At 46.4% G+C, this 18513-nt stretch overlaps 1 protein-coding gene across 2 annotated transcripts in view; it reads left to right on the top strand.

The window, feature by feature from the left end:
- The first annotated feature begins 10181 nt into the window (after nt 1-10181).
- LOC142584833 (cholesterol 7-desaturase nvd-like) overlaps nt 10182-18513 on the top strand; it is a 61115-nt gene continuing 52783 nt past the window's right edge. For both annotated transcript variants that reach the window (XM_075695128.1, XM_075695136.1), the window contains exon 1: nt 10182-10887. The gene's annotated coding sequence lies outside the window, so the exon portion shown is untranslated. The remainder of the gene's footprint in view (nt 10888-18513) is intronic.

The raw sequence follows: 18513 nt of genomic DNA on the forward strand, positions 1-18513 counted from the left end.
GTAACGCCTTTTGTGGGCGTAACAGAGTGCTGGAGGTGCGGGGTACGACACAACGTACCACGGAGTCGCAACATCTAGAACTTCGCCGGAGCCGTCTTCTTGCCGGTCTCTTGCCAACGACTTTCCCTATGGCTCAGGACGGAGGTGGACAAATGCCAGCTCTAGTTTCACCTGCTCAAAGGTCAGCGCCAGTTGGACCTTTGCAGCACTACATGGAACCACGCTCGTTCGAGGGAAAAGTGGACGAAGACGTCGACGAGTGGCTGACGCACTACGCAAGGGTGAGCCGCTACAACCGTTGGGATTCTGTCACTCAGCTTGAATATGTCGCACTCTTTCTGAGTGAGACAGCGCTGATGTGGTATGAAAACCACGAAGACTCCCTAACAACGTGGGAGCGCTTCGTTGAGGAAATTAAGAAGTGTTTTGGCGACTCCTACACCAAACAGAAACGCGCCGAGAGAACACTAGCTCAAAGAGCTCAAGCTCATGGAGAAACATGCACTATATACACAGAGGAAATCCTCAAGCTGTGCAAAATCGTAAATTCGCAGACGTCTGAGGAAGACCGAGTCGGACATCTCCTCAAAGGAATAGCAGAAGATGTAGAAAATTTCAAGCCGGGAACACGTTGATTCCGTCTCATATGTCGTGCGTCATTGCCGTACGTTTGAGATGTTGAAAACACGTCGCATTGTGCCAAAATTTGGACGCCTGGCGAATGTGACAACCGTTGCCAGCGTCGATGAGAGCTGGTCCGCCGATCTTTCGTCTACTATACGGCAGATCGTGCGTGAAGAACTGCTGCGGCACCAGGAACTTGCGCGCGACGTCATACGACAACCTGATGCTTATTACCCGCAACACATGGCGCCTGCCGCACCCTGCGCTTCCTGGCAACCGGCGGTATGTGTCACAGACGTCAACCACAGAGGAGCTCCATGGCCACATGAGGGCACATTTACGCCCGAACACCGACCTGCAGAACACCCTCGCCCCAGCAGGTTTGCACGCAGAGCCACCGTTCCTCCTGTGCAGCAGGCTCAGCCGCTTCGCTCTGTTACACGACCCCCCACGGCTGAGCGCTTCGAAGGGCAGTTCATCGATCGTCGTTTACCTGTGTGTTACAGCTGTGGTGACTTGGGTCACATTGCCAGGTACTGCAATCGCCGCCAACCACCGAGGTTCGACCGATCGACGATGTCTAGGCGGTACCGTGCTCCTCTGGGCGAAACATATTTGCACTCGCACACATATTTAGGAAGCTTGCCTCACCAGCACCCGGAGCCGCTGCGGAACCGTTCTCCAGCATCCGATCGCAGCTTGACACCACCACCCGCTCCTCGTGTAAGCCGATCGCCCTCTCCGCGGCGTCGATACCCGTCGCCACCTCCGGAAAACTAGCCAGCGCGGCCGTTAGAGCTGAGGTCGCAGGACAATCTTCCATGTCGACAGATATACCTCCAACCATCTGTATGTTTAGGAATAATGTGTCTGTATTAATTGACGGGGTTTCATCCATGGCCTTAGTGGACACGGGAGCAACCATTTCAGTGATGAGTCTTGCGTTCAAAAGCCTCCTAGGACGAAAAGTGATGTTTCGCTGGGACCGTGCCGATACGTTTCGCGGAGTGAGTGGGGAGTTGTTGTATCCTGTGGGCGTGTGTAATGTAGACGTTACCTTGGGTGGTCAAATATTTAACGCGGAGTTCGCTGTCCTACCTCATTCTACGCATGACGTAATCCTGGGCCTTGATTTTTTGAAACTGTGTGGTGCCACCGTCGACTGCAAAACGGGTGAAGTCAGCGTAGGTACGAGCTTTTCTGCTGCGTTTATGGACGGCCCACCGTATCGTGAAAGTGTGCTTTGTGTATCCCGGGATACAGTTGTGCCTCCGTTATCCGCAACGTGTGTTTCAGTTGCCTGTTTCCCTATCACCGATGGAATGTTTGACGCTATCGTGGAGCCCGTTCATCTGAGTTGCATCAAGAGGAATGTACTGATACCGTATTGTACGCTGTCAGTTGTTCAGGGACGCACTAACTTATGGCCGTAAACTGTTCGAGTGAACCTGCAATACTACCACAGGGTCTGAAACTTGCCGCCTACCATGAAGATCAAGTGCTATCGCTCGCCATTCTTACAGAGGCCCTTGATTCTGCGGATGAGCGCCATTTCGTTAATGCCTGCCCTGCGGCGCACTCCTCATTTCCGACTATGGTAAACAAGTCACTCAGCACTGAGCAGCATCACGAAGTGGCGAATATTCTGCTAAAACATGCCCGACTGTTTGACTTTTTCCAGCAAGAGGGGCCAGCATTGTTTCCTCCTTCTCGTATACACCATCGCATAGATACGGGATCTGCCCAACCTTTGCGACAGAAACCATACAGAGTCTCACCATCGGAACGCAAGGTGATCAACGACCAAGTCCACGAAATGCTAAAGAAGAATGTAATCCAAGAATCCTGTAGTCCGTGGGCAGCGCCAGTGATTCTGGTTAGAAAGAAAGATGGCACATGGCGATTTTGTGTTGGCTACCGCCGCCTCAACACAATCACTAAAAAGGACGTATATCCTCTTCCGCGTATTGATGATGCTATCGACTGCCTCTCATCAGCGTCTTACTTTTCGTCTGTTGACTTGAGGTCGGGGTACTGGCAGATTCCTATGCACAAGGCAGACAAGGAGAAAACGGCATTTGTAACACCAGGTGGACTTTTTGAATTTAATGTTGAATTTAATGTGATGCCGTTCGGGCTCTGTAATGCGCCTGCAACTTTCGAGCGCTTCATGGACAACATCCTGCGTGGTTTGAAGTGGGAAGTATGCATGTGCTATCTAGACGATGTAGTGATTTTCGGGCGCACGTTCAGTGAGCACAACGCACGTCTCGATCTTGTGCTAGACTGCTTGGAGAAAGCGGGTTTGGTGCTCAACTCGAAGAAGTGTCATTTTTTATGTGTATAGTAAATGTATAGTATAAGGAGTGTTGGTATGGTATACCAATCTTGCTAAGGTATGTTTGCTACTGTATTTTTTCTTTCGTCCTTATATTTTCTTCATCCTATAGCAATATACTTGAACCTGCTCGACATATTATACATAGGCATATGTGCGATATGTGCGTATTCTGTATGTATCATGTACGCTACCGTGTATACGCATTCAAAACAATATATACTCGCATGCCCCACTTGCCATGTTTATGGGCCACTGTCCTCTGTCAAGTCAATTGTGGCTTTTTGACTGTGTCCCCCGACATCTGATTGTTGAAATAAAGATTTGATTTGATTTGAAAAAAGAAAGAGCTCAACCGCAGCTGTTATCATACTAACGAAAGCCGCCCCAGGAATTTCAAAATCTCTCAAGAGGAAAAAATTGGCAGCTGCAGAACTGCCACCCTTCGTGTCACAGTGCGTTTTATTCAGTGTGAAGAACTACGCAAATGGTCAACTTTTTCCGACTCGAACGCGGCGCTGCACAGTTTATTGTCAACCTTGCGTCGCGGCCCACATGAGAAACTGGTATTTGGTAGTGCAGAAAGTGATAGACCAGTTAGCTGAGGAGGGACACCACATCATTTTTCAGGGATTAATGAAGTTATCGTGGTATCATCGGTGATGAACGTGCAGATGAAAGTTCTTCATTAGCCCATTATTTATCAGTCCCGCTTTTAAAGACGCACGGAACAAGAAAACTTAGTATATCTGCCCGTCAATGCATGCTATCTGATTATAAGGGGTCCAACTTTATACATACGTGACTACATTCCCCGAACCTAACTTAAGCCTTCAGGTACCATCAGGACTTCCCCGAAAAGACGCGAGCGTTTTATGTAGACTATGGTTGCGTATGCCGTTCACCAATGCCTATACACTTAGAAAAACGGCCGTTGTAGTTACTGACTTTAAGACGGTAAACGTTTTCCAGAATGGTGACTACCTAGGTAGTAACTGCAAGCAGTAACGGTAGTTTTAGTTATTTTACTAACTACAAAATGGTAGTAACCGTTCCTAAGGAGACTATAGAGAAAAATTGCCTAACTTACCAACTACAGGGCGTAGCAACTTCTACTAACAGAACTGCATTATAATTACCAGCAGTACAGCGGGGACATGATCGGTTTAAAACTGTCATTGCCATATTAATTCGATGCATCGTAAAAGCATAACAAGGTAAACAAATGAAAACCAACTCTTTTTTTTTTCATATACATTCGCCATGGTACATAGGAAATGGTCAAGCTTATGAGGGACCACATTATGGTACAGCTTCGGATAAAGGCCCGTTCACGTTACCGGCACGGCAACGCGCCGCACGCGGTTTGCAGTTCGCGGACTGCCGTGCGACGGTGCTTTTGCTAGCGAACGGCAAGTTTTCTTTGCCATAGAGAGGATGGGGCCGGGACCCAATTGTGCGGCAGCCGTACAGCGAAGTGGCCAATGAGCGACCGACTCTGGCACCGACGGCAGCTTCACCGCGGCTGATCGCTCGGCGGCCGCCGATATCGTCGCTAGGCCTTCTCCTCTTCAAAGCTAAAGCTGACGGCGCTTCGGAATGAATCACCGACACTTACAAGCCGCAATATTTTCTTACCGTTGTTGTCGCTCTTTATAATAATAATACATAAAGAAGAAAATGCGCTAATATGAGCGGTGCCGCCACCGGCTGCGATGCGAGCACAGCCGAGTCGATCGTCTGCCGTCGGTAGCCGCGCACTGCAGCCGAGCTCGACAAGTATCTGAGCTCTCATTCGTGTTCACGTTTGACAGGGGATATTGTGCTTCATAATATGTACGATTTGCGCATTACTTTATCTGGCGGAAATTATTTTGCTTGCAACAGAATCAAAATATGCTTGCGACGCTGGTGGCGGAGGCGCGCATCCTTGCGGTCGTCGATTTGCCCGTCGTTCGTGCGGCGGGCTGTGCTCCGGCAGAACTGCCGTCTGCTTTGGACACCTCTCGCGCGGCAGACGTTCTACGGCACCGGAGACTGGCTCGCCGTTAAGGTATGTTTGCCGCTAGCGTGGACGGGCCTTAACTGTGCATTGAAAGTCATCAATGAACGGTAAACGAGAACAGCACACATATATGTGCTGTTCTCGTTGTTGTTTCGTATACGGAACAACAACGAAGTTACTACGCAACATTTGCGTTATGAAGGATTTCAGGATTATTTTTAACTGTACCTTGGGGAATCACAGTTTGCACTGGCGCGCATCTGTGTATTAAGATTAATAATCAAACTTCTGGGCGCAAATTTTAAAAGCGTAAACATTTCTATGGTCCCTCAAGAGAAAGCTGTCTGTCCCTCCCTCCTTCGCGTAAGACAATCGCTTTCAATATTGAGCCAGCCAGCTGTGGAAGAAGGCGACGACGATCGCTGTTGTATTCGCACCGCTGGCGCGAGTTGTTGGGAACTCGGCGCTGACGCCCGTTGTTGCACCTGGGTCGCAAGCCCCAAGGGTAGCGTTGGCCTGGCGGCCTGGGGTACAACTGGAAGCATCCGAAGGTCCCGGCAAAGCATGAGTCGACTGGTAACAACAAAACAACTTGTTTATTCTAACATCGCAAAGAGTTGGCGGTCAGGTTGACCGAAGTAGAGAGACGGGAGTGCACTTTACTCAACAGAAGAAATCGGAGCCCCTCTTGGCGTCCGGGGGCAGCTGCTTTTATACTCTCGCAGTTGAGGGCAAGAAGGAACCCCTCTATAGACGAGCACGTGACTGTGCCGCTCGGGCACAATGGGATAAGGTGACGCAGCGTCGTGTCGGCGCCACTCGGACCCCCCTTGCTTCACAGTTGTTGGGAGCTCCTCTCCCCGGCTGCCGCGCTTCGACAAGCGTGGGCACAATGGGAAGAGAAGGAGGAGCAGCCGTCGTGTCGGCGCCGCTCGGACCCCCCTTGCTTCACAGTTGTTGGGAGCTCCTCTCCCCGGCTGCCGCGCTTCGACAAGCGTGGGCCCAATGGGAAGAGAAGGACGAGCAGCCGTCGTGTCGGCGCCGCTCGGACCCCCTTGCTTCACAGTTGTTGGGAGCTCCTCTCCCCGGCTGCCGCGCTTCGACAAGCGTGGGCACCAATATGCACATACACTCACACACGCACATGAAGACACGTGGCATCGGAACATGCCTGGACGCGCTTGGCAGGGAGGCGTAGCGGCGGCGCCGAACGGGCCAAAATGTCTGCCGCTTTGAACGAAGCCCTGGCGTCTGTTGTATCCTCGCCGGCTTTACCGCGCGTCGTAGGCGAAACGTAACATCGCGCAAGCAGTGGCACGAGTGCGTCTCTGGGACCACGTGACGGGCACAATCACAACACGCACGAGAACTGTGGACCAGCCGTGGCTTCGAATCGGAAGGTCATCAGCGCACCCGGCACCGCCACCTGCAGTATGCTTGCGTCATCAGTTCACGTTGTACCGCCTTCCGCAACAGTTCGCGTCGCCGCAGCGCTGTCGCATTTACTGTAATGGCGCCAAGACGACCGCACCCGCTTAGTGAAGAAGAACGGAAATGCAGGAATGCAGAATATCAGCGTGAATACAGATTACACCAGAAACAAATGAACGACGCTGCGCAGAGCGGGCAACTACAGCAACACGCTGCCGAACGAAACGAACAAGGGGAACGACGTTGTGCCGACGCCGCCCGATACCGACGTTCCAAGGAAAGCTGCATACATTTCCTTCATCTCCTATACAACCTTCATTTCACCCCACGTGCGCATCCGCTGCGGACTCTCTATAACACTAGTGAACATTGCTTCTACTCGTCTCTTCCACGTCGTCTCGTGCGGATCTCAATTAACAGTTAGGTGTTGAAGCCGCGCTTCTCCGTTTCAGGATTCTTTCACGGTCGCTCTCGCAATCGTGCCAAGCACGCCAGCGCACGACCACAAAACACCGCGTCGTTACTACGAAATGCTTACGCATCATTCAGATAACTACCTGAGGAGATTCTACGAAAATTTTTTTATAGCGTACTGTCTGCACACATTCGTGCAACAACGTAGCGCATAACTGTTAATCCAACATAATGAAAGAAAGTATGCTTTACTAACAACCCCCATGTACTTGCATGGGTCACTTATGTTAGTAAATATATGTAGTAAAAAGGTAATAAAGGTCCATCGGAGGTTAGTAACTGCGGCGGTTACTAACTTCTAACAACCTTCTTTTAAAGAGTGTTGGCCTAGAATGGCCGGCATCACAGCCTGTGACCATTGCAGTGAAGAGGAAACCATCAGCCGTATTCTGTAGCAGTGCACGTAGTATTATTGTGCATGGAAACGCTCACTCTGCACTGTAATCAACAAGTTCAACGACCGAGCACTGTTGGAACAGATAATCCTTTAACATACGGGACTCGACATCCCATCAGAAGACTTTAAGGCATTCTTGGGCTTTTTGCGACTTGCCGGGCTTAGTGAGCGCCTATAGTAGAGTGACTAATTTTATTGCTTTTTGTTTCTCTCTTCTCCTCCCTTCCTTCCAACCCTCTTTTCCCTAGCAGGTTAGCGAACCGGAGACTTACGTCTCCCTACCTTTCCCCTCTCTCCCCTTTCCTTTTATGTGCTTCCTTAAAAGCACGTGCTTAGAAGGGAAATAGGCGCTGTCCAAACCTCACCGGGATACTTCTGACTCCGTCACGTAATGCATTCATGGCACATGGACTGAAGATAACGGAAATTAAATGTTTCAGCAGCTGCAAGCTGTAGGTTAGCACTCCTTTGGTGTACATGTAAAAAAGTGAAGCAGATGTGTCCGACTTTTCCAAAGCGCTTTCCGCCTACGAAACACTTAGCCGAGGTACTGAAAGTGCCACGTTTTTACATCATCCCCCGAGATATCGGCACGCCCTTTTCTGAGCCTCCCACACAGGGCATAGGGCGATCTATTCTCGGAAGCCGTAGCATTGGCGTACTGCGGTTGGCGCTAATTGGCGTCAGAGACGCGTAATCAGCTGAAATGCATTATAAAGGGAAAACAGAGTTTATTCCCTGCCCAAAACTTGTGGTATCAAAGTTTTTGGACGTGAGTAAAATAAAAAAATGCCCGAGGTCATTTGCACAGACTGTATCTTGTTTAGACGATGACAGAAGCCAGCGCGGCATACGCCGACAAGGAGCATCATGAAATGATACACCTCATATACTCTGTAATAATTGAAATAAGTTATCTGTATCATACAGTCCGGCTATAGCTGTTCACTTTGCTATTTTATTCAAAAGATATTGATCATAGTTTGCTTGTATTCGGTGAATATATGAATTCCTGTTTTTAATACAATGTACAAGTTTGCACTTCATATGTAACGTGATCATTATTACAATGACCACGGCCTGATCAGTAATCACAGTGACCACCCGAATCCGCATGTGACCTACAAGGCACATCAAAAACAAAATTGTGTAATGTGCAATGTGCGAACAAATGTGCAATGTCTTTTTTCGCAGAGGAAAGAAAAGTTCGTGAAGACTCTGTTAGCGAACGTATAATATGACATAGATTTGACCACGTCATCCCAACCAGAAAGTGCAGTGTTGCAGTCTCCCTAAACTGTAGTCCCCGGACTTTACGCGGCTATCGAGAACTATGCGAGTTCACAAGAACCGCTAGACTAGAAAGGGACGACGCCTTTCATTAGCATCGTCTCTCGGAAGAAGCACCGCTGTTTGGCGAGACACCTGCGTAAAACTGCGTTGTTCGAGCAACATTTCTTTTCGTATTTCATTTCTTATTTATTTGTTTTCTTCTTCTCCGTTGTGTTCGTCGTCGTCGTTGGTGTTGTTTAAATCGCGTAAAAGCGTCAGCTTCGAAAGGAATAAACCAGTAGCAAGATAGCGCCATGTTCATTTCTTTCTTTTATCCAAGTTCTATATATTCACGCTGTTAATTTGATAATGACCAACCAACGAGCCCAAATCTTAAGCTTCGCAATTGTTCAATCGAGATTGAAAGTAACATAGGGTTGATACCGATGAGAAGTGACCAACACTTTTGTTGCCGGTGTACCACATGGTCGTTGTCACTGATCATATACTGTGATCAGCTTATTTTATATCTACGGCACGACGAAAGGCTTTACCAACGTTCTTTATTATCCATGTCTTGCGTTAGCCTACTCCGCCTGACATACATGACATATGGAACACAAGGTTACACTAGCAGCGCATTTTCAGTATGCTCTTATACAGACGCATGGTTTCAGTGCATATTCTGGCGTTGACGGACAAAACATGCCAAATGTGTCGGGTATATTCGTGAATTAATTGTAGAACAGACAGCAGCCAAAAACGGAACGTGATGCATCTTTACAGACCTGTAGCGGCATACCTTTGGTACTCTAAATATCCGCTGCGACTTGGTATACTCTATACCACCATTTCTTGTGTTACGTTTGTGCAAACTTGTCTTGAACGCGCTAGTCGATTTTTATTTTTGCTAGGTGTAAATGCGTAAGTTGTAGGTTCACAAGACGTGTCTGTAGTTCTGCGCATGACTTGAAAAGTATTTTACATTGAAATAATATGTTGAAAAGACCACTGGCTAGCTTATCTTGAGAAGTGCAAGTGAAGTAACTTAAGAGAAGCCTTGTTCCTGTCAAGTCCCTGTCGGAGGACCATCAATGTCTGTTTTGTAAGTTCTGAAGGTGTCATTCACCGTGGGTCTTTTCTACAGTCAGGAGTGAATTTCTTGAAAGACGACAGAATGTTTAAATAAACGCGAAAGGTTTATATTTTCATAGTTCGCAAGATTCCTGGACAGATCTCGTACTGCTAATTGAGTTTCCGACTGAATAGCGCGCGGTCGAAGGAAAACATGGCGTATTCAAGTGTGAGAACCATTACGCATGCTACCTTCTACATGTCACTTTTCACATTCACACGAATTCACGCACGAGCATGCCAAGCAAGCATTGTTGAAACAACCAAGGTTTAAAATATTGACGCTTTATGTGGTCCGCCTGCGCCATCTTCAATGAGGACTTCGTACTATAGTAAGGCTAGAGTCAAACGCTGGCGGCAGATGTCGCCTGTGCCCAACGTGTCGCGTATCGGCCCCAGTAGCTCGCACGCATCCGCACGCATTTTCCCCTTCGTCTCTCTCTCTCTCGCAAGATCCACGCTTGGGCGCCTGATACGTGCAATCTTGTCCGTGGTGGGGCGTTCTTTTGCGTGATGTGACAGCGCAATGCGGCGTAGGGGTTGTGTAAGTCACGGACAAGATCGCCGCGCATCCGCGCGTGTCACATTGCATAGCGCAAGTGCGCGAGAGCACATGCGCGCGCACCAGTTTCCTCTACGCCGCAGACACAGGGAATGAAATCAGCACATTTATAGCGTTCGATTAACCGCTTCACGAAAGCTTCGCTCCACGTAAATTCCCAGATGTGCGTTGGATCTGCAGATTGTGCTAAGCTGTGCCTTTGGATTTCGTAGACTGTTTCTGTTTCCTGCCGCATCGTTGGACATATGTTGCAACTTGCAACCGTTACACAACAAGGAACAAGTTCGCAAGAGTCGCTCCTGCGTTAGCAAGATTATTACGTAACAGGATGGCAGCGCCACCGGAGACTATGTAAAAGGCAAGTGCAGCAGGTGCAGTCGCTTGGGATTTGCGGCATCCAACAGATCGTGCTAAGCTGGGCCTTTGCCTTTAGTGAAGTCATCCGCCGTTTCCTGTCCCGTCGTCGGACACGTGCTGCAACCGCTGCACAGCGAGGAACAAGTGCTCAAGCCTCGGTCGTACATTACCAAGCTATTCTCTGACGTAAGATAACGGCAGCGCCACTGGAGACTACATGAGAGGCAACTGCTGCCGCTCAGGATTTGCGGCATCAAACAGATCGTGAAAAGCTGTGCCTTTGAATGTTGTAGGTAGGCGAATTGGTTTCTTTTCTCCTATGGACCTGTATCTTTCTCGTCAGAAATTCCCCCTTTCACTGTTGTGTAAATAGGTGCTGTGTGTACCTAGCGTCCGCGTCCGCGTGTCGGTTCATTCCTCCCGAGAATCATTGTCGTGCACATCCGCTCAGAACGGTTTGGAAATGGTGCGGAGCTTGTTCGGTGTCGCGAGTCCCAAGCCATATTTGCTGTTGTTGTCGTGTCTTGCTCTCTTGTTGCATTGCGCGGGGTACGTCGAGTAAAACCCTGGTCGTTCCACTGGTGAAGGAATTGTACAGGGAGACGAGCGCGCTTGAAGAAATCAAGAAAAGTTACAGATGCACTTTAGTATCCTTACGGACATGGAATGCGAAAGCTGTAGACTCTTCCGCGCGATATTTTTCACGTGGTCATGTGCTTGAATTGGGCAAAGTCTATTGTGAGCGTGGGCGACCCAGATTGGGCCAAGTCAATTTTGGAAGTTGGCCAGGTCGATTTTGAACGTGGGTCAACTCAAGCTTCGAATTTGGGCAAAGTCGATTTTTTGGGTATGGACCACGCTGTTCGTCCGACGCCATGGCTGTTCACCGTGGGATTTCGCAGTGTGAGTCGCAGCAGGTACAGCGCCGGGAGCGTGACGTCATCACTTGGTCACGTGGGTTTTCGTACTGTCGGATGTTAACGCCGGACGCCAGATTTTCCGCTTCAAGGAGCATATGTTGTTTTCGCATTAAGATATTTCGCTAGTATAACGTCTGCGATTGCGTTCTCGAACAGAACATGTCTTGTCCATCTGATTTCGGGCGCCACCTTAACTCTGTCGCCGATTCCATACAGGTTCTAAAGAGCCTCTCTAACACAAATGCCGAGCTCGTAGGCGTAGTTGATAAAATGAATAATAGAATGACGCTGCACAATCTTAGTGGAGGCCTCCTCCCCCGATCAGATCGTGAGGACTGCGCTGCATATGAAAAAAAAAAAATCGCAGAGGTTCCTTTTGTAGCCATCTCAAAACTCAGTTGGGTGGCATAGAACGCGTACAGTGAATAAAGGGAAAATCAGATATCCACCCGTTCCTAGCAATTGCTACAAATGGAACCCATACCGGTTCCTCGAAAGAAAAGCCTCATCGTTGAAGAAAAATTCGTCCTGGTCCGAGACTCGAACCCGGGACCACCGCCTTTCCGGGGCAGCCGCTCTACCATCTGAGCTAACCAGGCGGGTAGCAGATGGCAGGGCGAAGTCGAATTTGTCGACAACACGAAGCAAAGGCAAGAGTTTGACGTAGTAGTTCTGCGGAAGGCGGTGGTCCCGGGTTCGAGTCCCGGACCAGGACGAATTTTTCTCCAACGATGAGGCTTTTCTTTCGAGGAACCCGTATGGGTTCCATTTGTAGCAACTGCTACGAACGGGTGGATGTCTGATTTTCCCTTTATTAATTACTTCTCTCCACCTTGCGGGTTTCCGCAGAACTACTACGTCAAACGCGTACAGTGGTTGGGCAGGCGCAAACCAGGCTTTTATTGGCCAGCAATTTTCATGTTATTTTATTCGATCAAAGCAAAAGCAAAATACGCCAGAGAACTGTTTGGGCCAATAGCTGTATCTAGTGGAGGCTCATGATCACACACAATTTGCAGCACATCACATATAAGATTAAGCAACAGATTGAGTATATAACACATTCAAGTGATTAACGTAACTAAACCACATTTAAGAAATCAGTCATATAACATTCGCATCAAAATAGAGCCAAAATAGAGATCCAAAAAACAAAAACATGCAAAAACAAACAAAACAAAGAATAATAAATAAAACAGTTTCATATACAAGAACACTACGATTGCCATAGGTAACATTAATGGCATCAATTTTTTGCCAAATATAATCTTTATTACTTCAGAAAAGGTCGCTATTTTAATGTCAACTGGTATTGCTTTCTGTATATTTGCCTCATAATGTTCTAAAACACCTTTGCCGTATACGTTGCGCGTGGCAGACAAAATAAAATGTATCTTGTTTGCGTTTCTAAAGTGTTACTCGTTGGTACAGTAAACAGGGCAATGCGTAATGAATGATTATTGTATAAAATGTCACTGGTTCTTAACGCCATTAATTCAAAGTCAGACATGAATTGGTGTATTCGAAGCTCATGAAAAAATATTTGTTGGAGTGAGGAACAGTACGGAACATCATAATGCGTAAAGCCCCTTCTAGGAGGGGCATGATGGGCCCTAAATGAGACCGAACTGTATAGAACCCCACGATTCACAATAGTATGTTCGATGACAGTGAAAAATAGGGCAATACGTAATTTTTTAAGACGGGGTATCGAAATGGTCGTGATGCATGATGATGCATGCATCATGAAAAGCATGATGTTGCCAATTATACGCAGACTACTGATAGGTTTCATAGATTACGAAAAGGTATTTGATTCAGTAGAGATACCAGCAGTCATAGAGGCTTTACGTAATCGAGGAGTGCAGGCCGCTTACGTAAATAACTTGGAAAATATCTACAGATATTACACAGCTACCTTAATTCTCCACAAGAAAAGTAGGAAGACTTGTCCTGGCTGTAAGCAGGCAGGACAAATACACTTCAAACTTCAAATACCTGTAAAGAAAGGGGTCAGACAAGGAGAAACAATCTCTCCAATGCTATTCACTGCATGCTTGGAAGAAGTATTCAAGCCATTAAACTGGGAAGTCTTAGGAATAAGGATCAACGACGAATATCTCAGCAACCTTTGGTTTGCAGATGACATTGTCCTGTTCAGCAACACTGGAGACGAGTTACAACAAATGATTGAGGACCTTAACAGAAAGAGAGTAAGAGGGGGGTTAAGAATAATATGTAGAAGACAAAGATAATGATGAATAGCCGGGCGAGGGAACAAGAGTTCAGGATCGCCAGTCAGCCTCTAGAGTCTGTGAAGGAGTGCATTTACTTAGGTCAATTACTCACAGGGAACCCTGATCATGAGAAGGAAATTCATAGAAGAATAAAAATGGGTTGGAGCGCAGACGGCAGACATTGTGAGCTCCTGACTCGAAGCTTACCATTATCATTGGAAAGGAAGGTGTACAAGCAGCGCATTTTGCCTCTGCTGACGTATGGGGCGGAAACTTGGAGAGTGACAAAGAGCGTGAGAATAAGCTGAGGACTAGGCAAAGAGCGATGGGACGAAGTATGTTAGGCGTAACGTTAGGAGACAGGAAGAGAGTGGCGTGGATCAGAGACCAAACAGGGATAGCCGATATTCTCATTGACATTAGGAGACAGAAATGGAGCTGGGCGGGTCATGTAATGCGTAGGTTAGATAACCAATGTACCATTAGGGTTACAAAATGAGTGCCAAAAGAAGGGAAGCGCAGTCGAGGACGGCGGAAGATTAGGTGGGTGATGAAATTAAGAAATTCTCAGGGGCTATCTGGAATCGGTTGGCGCAGGACAGAGATAATTGGAGATCGCGAGAGCTTACAGTGTAATGTAACGCCTAGATATTTTGCAGAATCAACCTCTTCCAAAAAACAGTTATCAAAGTAAACCTGTAGCAGATGCCGTAGCAGGTGCAGGTACACCTTCGGCACATAATAAAGCCTAATTCAGGCTCAAACAGGTTCAGCAATCAACAGAGAAGCCTGAGACAACCAAGTTGAGCGTAGAAAACATTTACTGGAAGAAAGAAGAAGAAAATGTCTCTAATAACACGGCAGCAGGACTCGATGAAATCCCTATACAGTTATTTAAAAACCTCGGTCCAAAGAGGAAGACATTGCTGACTAATGCCATAGAGCAAGTGATTAGAACGAAGAAAGTTCCGGTTGTATGGCGTGAAAACAAGATGAACCTCGTTGACAAAGCCAGAGGTGATAAGGATAAGGCGAACTTGTACATGCCACTTACAGTAACGTCGATGATATATGCAATGGTAATACCAGCCATAAAACTGGAAATGTCGAAGAGGGTGCAGAAAGATGATGTACTGGGGGAACTGCAAAATGGGTTCAGGCCAGGCAGACGCTTAGTGGATATGTTTGTACTACTCGGGGCATCGAGACCTCAGTAGCTCAGAACAGACCTTTATCGATGGCCTTTCTAGATATCAAAGTAGCCTATGACGACGTAGACAGCGAATTGTTAGGGGATATTCTTAAGCACTAAGAGATTGATGACGATTTCGTGGAGCTGCTTATCGAGGTATATAGCGATGACCAAATACAAGGTATATGGGAAGGTTGAAAATGTAACGGAGTGGTGAAAATTCACCAAAGACTGAAGCAAGGATGTCCTCTGTCTCAATTGTTGTTCACACTTTATGTTAAGGGCACGGAAATACGACTGGAAAACGGTGACTTGGGGATTGATTTACCCTACATGGGCGTAACGTACAAATGGGGCAACATAAACTCCCCGGCCTGATGTATACGGATGACATAGTGCTACGAGCGGACAATGCCAGAGATTTACGGACGCTTGCGAATATCTGTGACCACGCAGCGTCAAATCCAGGGCTTAAGTTTAAAACAGAGAAATCGGGAATTATGATACATTAGACGAGTAATTACGTGGTATAAATTCAACAGCAAGTCTTACTCATAGTCAAGTAATATATTTAAGTAAATAAGTAAGTAATAATAAGTAATTAAGTCAAGTAATATAAGTAAATAATTACCTCGGCATATACATAAATGAAGGGAATAGTTACTCAAGCGCCCACCAAGATAATCTGAAAATAAAGGGGAAGCGGAATGCTGCAATAATGAAACAGATCACTTTGGGGCTGCAATAAGTATGAGGTGGTGCGTGGTATCTAGAGAAGAGTAATGGTGCCAGCGCTAACGTTCGAAAATGCCATTCTGTGCTTAAAATAGGATATCTTATCGCTGTTGGAAGTTATCCAAAGATTGGTAGGCCGCTTGGCTTTGGGGGCCCGCGGTAAAACCACAAATGAGGCAGTGCAGAGTGACATGGGTTGGGCGTCTTCTGAAGTAAGAGAAGCGCAGAGCAAATTTAGTTTTGAATAAACACTCAGGAACGTAGATGAAAATAAATGGCCGACTAAAGTACACAAGTATTTGTACCTGAAAAGTGTGTACACAGAATGTAGGAAGAGGTCAAGAAAGTTAGCAACCAAGTACAAGGTAATTGGAAGTGTAAATAGACAACCAGGGCACATCAGAAAGAAAGTGAGAGAAACAGAGACAGCGAATTGTATGCAAAGAATGGAAACTTAAAAGACCACGGTGAATTGCAAGAATGAAAGCAAGAAATTACGAGGGAAAATCGATACGATAGCATAAAAGGCCTTGCTATTTGAGGCTCGAGCTGGTTGCCCAAGGACAAAAACATTCCGGAGCAAATATTCGCACTAAGTTGAAGCACGTGTATGCTGCATCAAGAATCTGGAGACCAATCAGCACGTCTTAGTGGAATGCGAAGGGCTTCACCCAGAAGCGCTTGCATTTAAAGTGAATGGAAGCATCAACCGGTCACCAGTCGAGATACGAAAGGTACGGTTGGAGCATTGGTATATATATATATATATATATATATATATATATATATATATATATATATATATATATATATATATATATATATAAACAGGGCAAAGATCGATACAAACGGATCTGTTACAGGCACAGGTAGCGGTACAAGGCAGACAGAGAAGTGTTGAGTGTTGAGGAAGAAAAATAAAGATTACGGAGATGTATCCATTCATTTCGTTATTACGTATCGCCTGCTTCGCCAGAGAGGATTGTCTTTCGTGCCTATAGCCGCGACGCGCTGTGGCGGGCGACGCGCGGGATGCGCTGTACACTTCCCCACTGCCCAGAACCCTTATGAAAATGGTTATGCACTTTATGTTTACTGTATGTTTCCCGCAGTTCACATGAGGAAATGTCCTTTATGTTTCCTCCATGTTGAAATTTGGCCACTGCTTTTATGTTTCCGTCATATGTCCTCCCTTTATGTATCCCATATGTGACCGTACTTTATGTTTCCTCCATGTTGAAATTTGGCCACTGCTTTTAAGTTTCCTTCATGTGTCCTCCCTTTATGTATCCCTTATGTTACGTACTTTATGTTTCCTCCATGTTGAAATTTGGCCACTGCTTTTATGTTTCCTTCGTGTGTCCTACCTTTATGCATCCTTTTTGTGGCCGCAGTGGTTAAATCCTGTATTTTACGTAGACATGCATAGATGAAGAGTTCCGTGTGCACATTTTATTTTCATAAACATTTCCTGAGTTAAAAAGATTCGCATTGGTTTTCATTGTAAGGTTACTGTTCCCTACATGAAGCAGCGCGCGGATTACAACTCTGCTATGGCACAGAAATTCATGCCAATTTGTTCTAAAATTACAAAGTAATTAGACTTCATAGATTATTTCAGTATAACACTTGGAGTACCACTGTACGTTCGTCACTGCAGTGCTGCTGTTCTAGTTATGTCTTTGTTACTAATATAAAATGTAATGTTTGGATAGAAAGATCAGGTTGGATCAGTGCTTGCACTTTTAAAAGAAAGTTTTGACTATACTTTGCAAAGGTTTGTCTGAAACTACGAACAGTTTATTGGACTATCTGGATGTTACTACAGTTTGCCACGTCTGCTCACAGCAGACCTCTGGAATGTGGTGCTTGGGTGAGAGCTCACAAGGCACCTGAAAAACAAAACAAAAGTCAATCTTTTTCACTTATTCAAAGATATTCATATAAGCAAGAACAGCCTGGCCTGTATGCACACAGCTAAGAAACGTGGAGCAGTCAAAAACAGCTCATAAAAACGTCAGGGCAACACAGAAGCTTACAACTAATTGTTGTTTGAAACAGACTGAGCTGCCAGTCCACTCAGGTATTAAACTGCTCACAAATTCTTTTAAACATTTCTGCAGCAGCTGCTAAGTAGTACATGACCTTTAGGAGTAGGCTACTGGCTAACAAATCTTTGTGTGCCTGCTTGTACAGATGTCTCGTAGTTATATCTCAAGTGGTTACACTGTTATATGGTAAAATTCAGGCGGAAATAAAACCAGCAGCAAACATCAGACTACCTGGGAAATTATCACAAAAACTTAAATATCTAGTAAATCAAACGAACAATCTATTACGAAGGGTCTAAAACCTAGGCCGCGATTTTGTAGCGATCCCTTTTCCGATGCTACTCCTCTTGCTCATTGATCTGACCGACATTCCGCTATCCTTATTAACTAGTACAGCCAGCCGTGCAAGGTGGGTTATAAGAGTGGCAAACAGCGAGCGGAAAGCATCGCAAAAAAATCGCATCCCTTATTAGGCAGTGCTACAAGCCACTGTCTTTAACAATCGCAGGCACTGACATCCTGTTCTTCGGATGAAAATATTAATGAAAACGAGCGTGTGATTGACATGCCTCGATTAAAAAGAAATTTCGCTGTTGTAATGTCGGTCTATATTTGCCCTACAATATAAAAGACAAATACACGAGCACGTCGAAGAACACAAACAATGCAGACAAGTTCTCGCGAAGCTGGACTTCAATCTGAACTGCATCAATAAAATAATCTTCACACAAGCTAATATCTGTTCAAGCGTCAAACATCGCAGTCGCGTGCCAACTCGCGATGC

Source organism: Dermacentor variabilis, chromosome 1, assembly GCF_050947875.1.
Source record: "Dermacentor variabilis isolate Ectoservices chromosome 1, ASM5094787v1, whole genome shotgun sequence".
Classification (NCBI taxonomy): Eukaryota; Metazoa; Arthropoda; class Arachnida; order Ixodida; family Ixodidae; genus Dermacentor; species Dermacentor variabilis.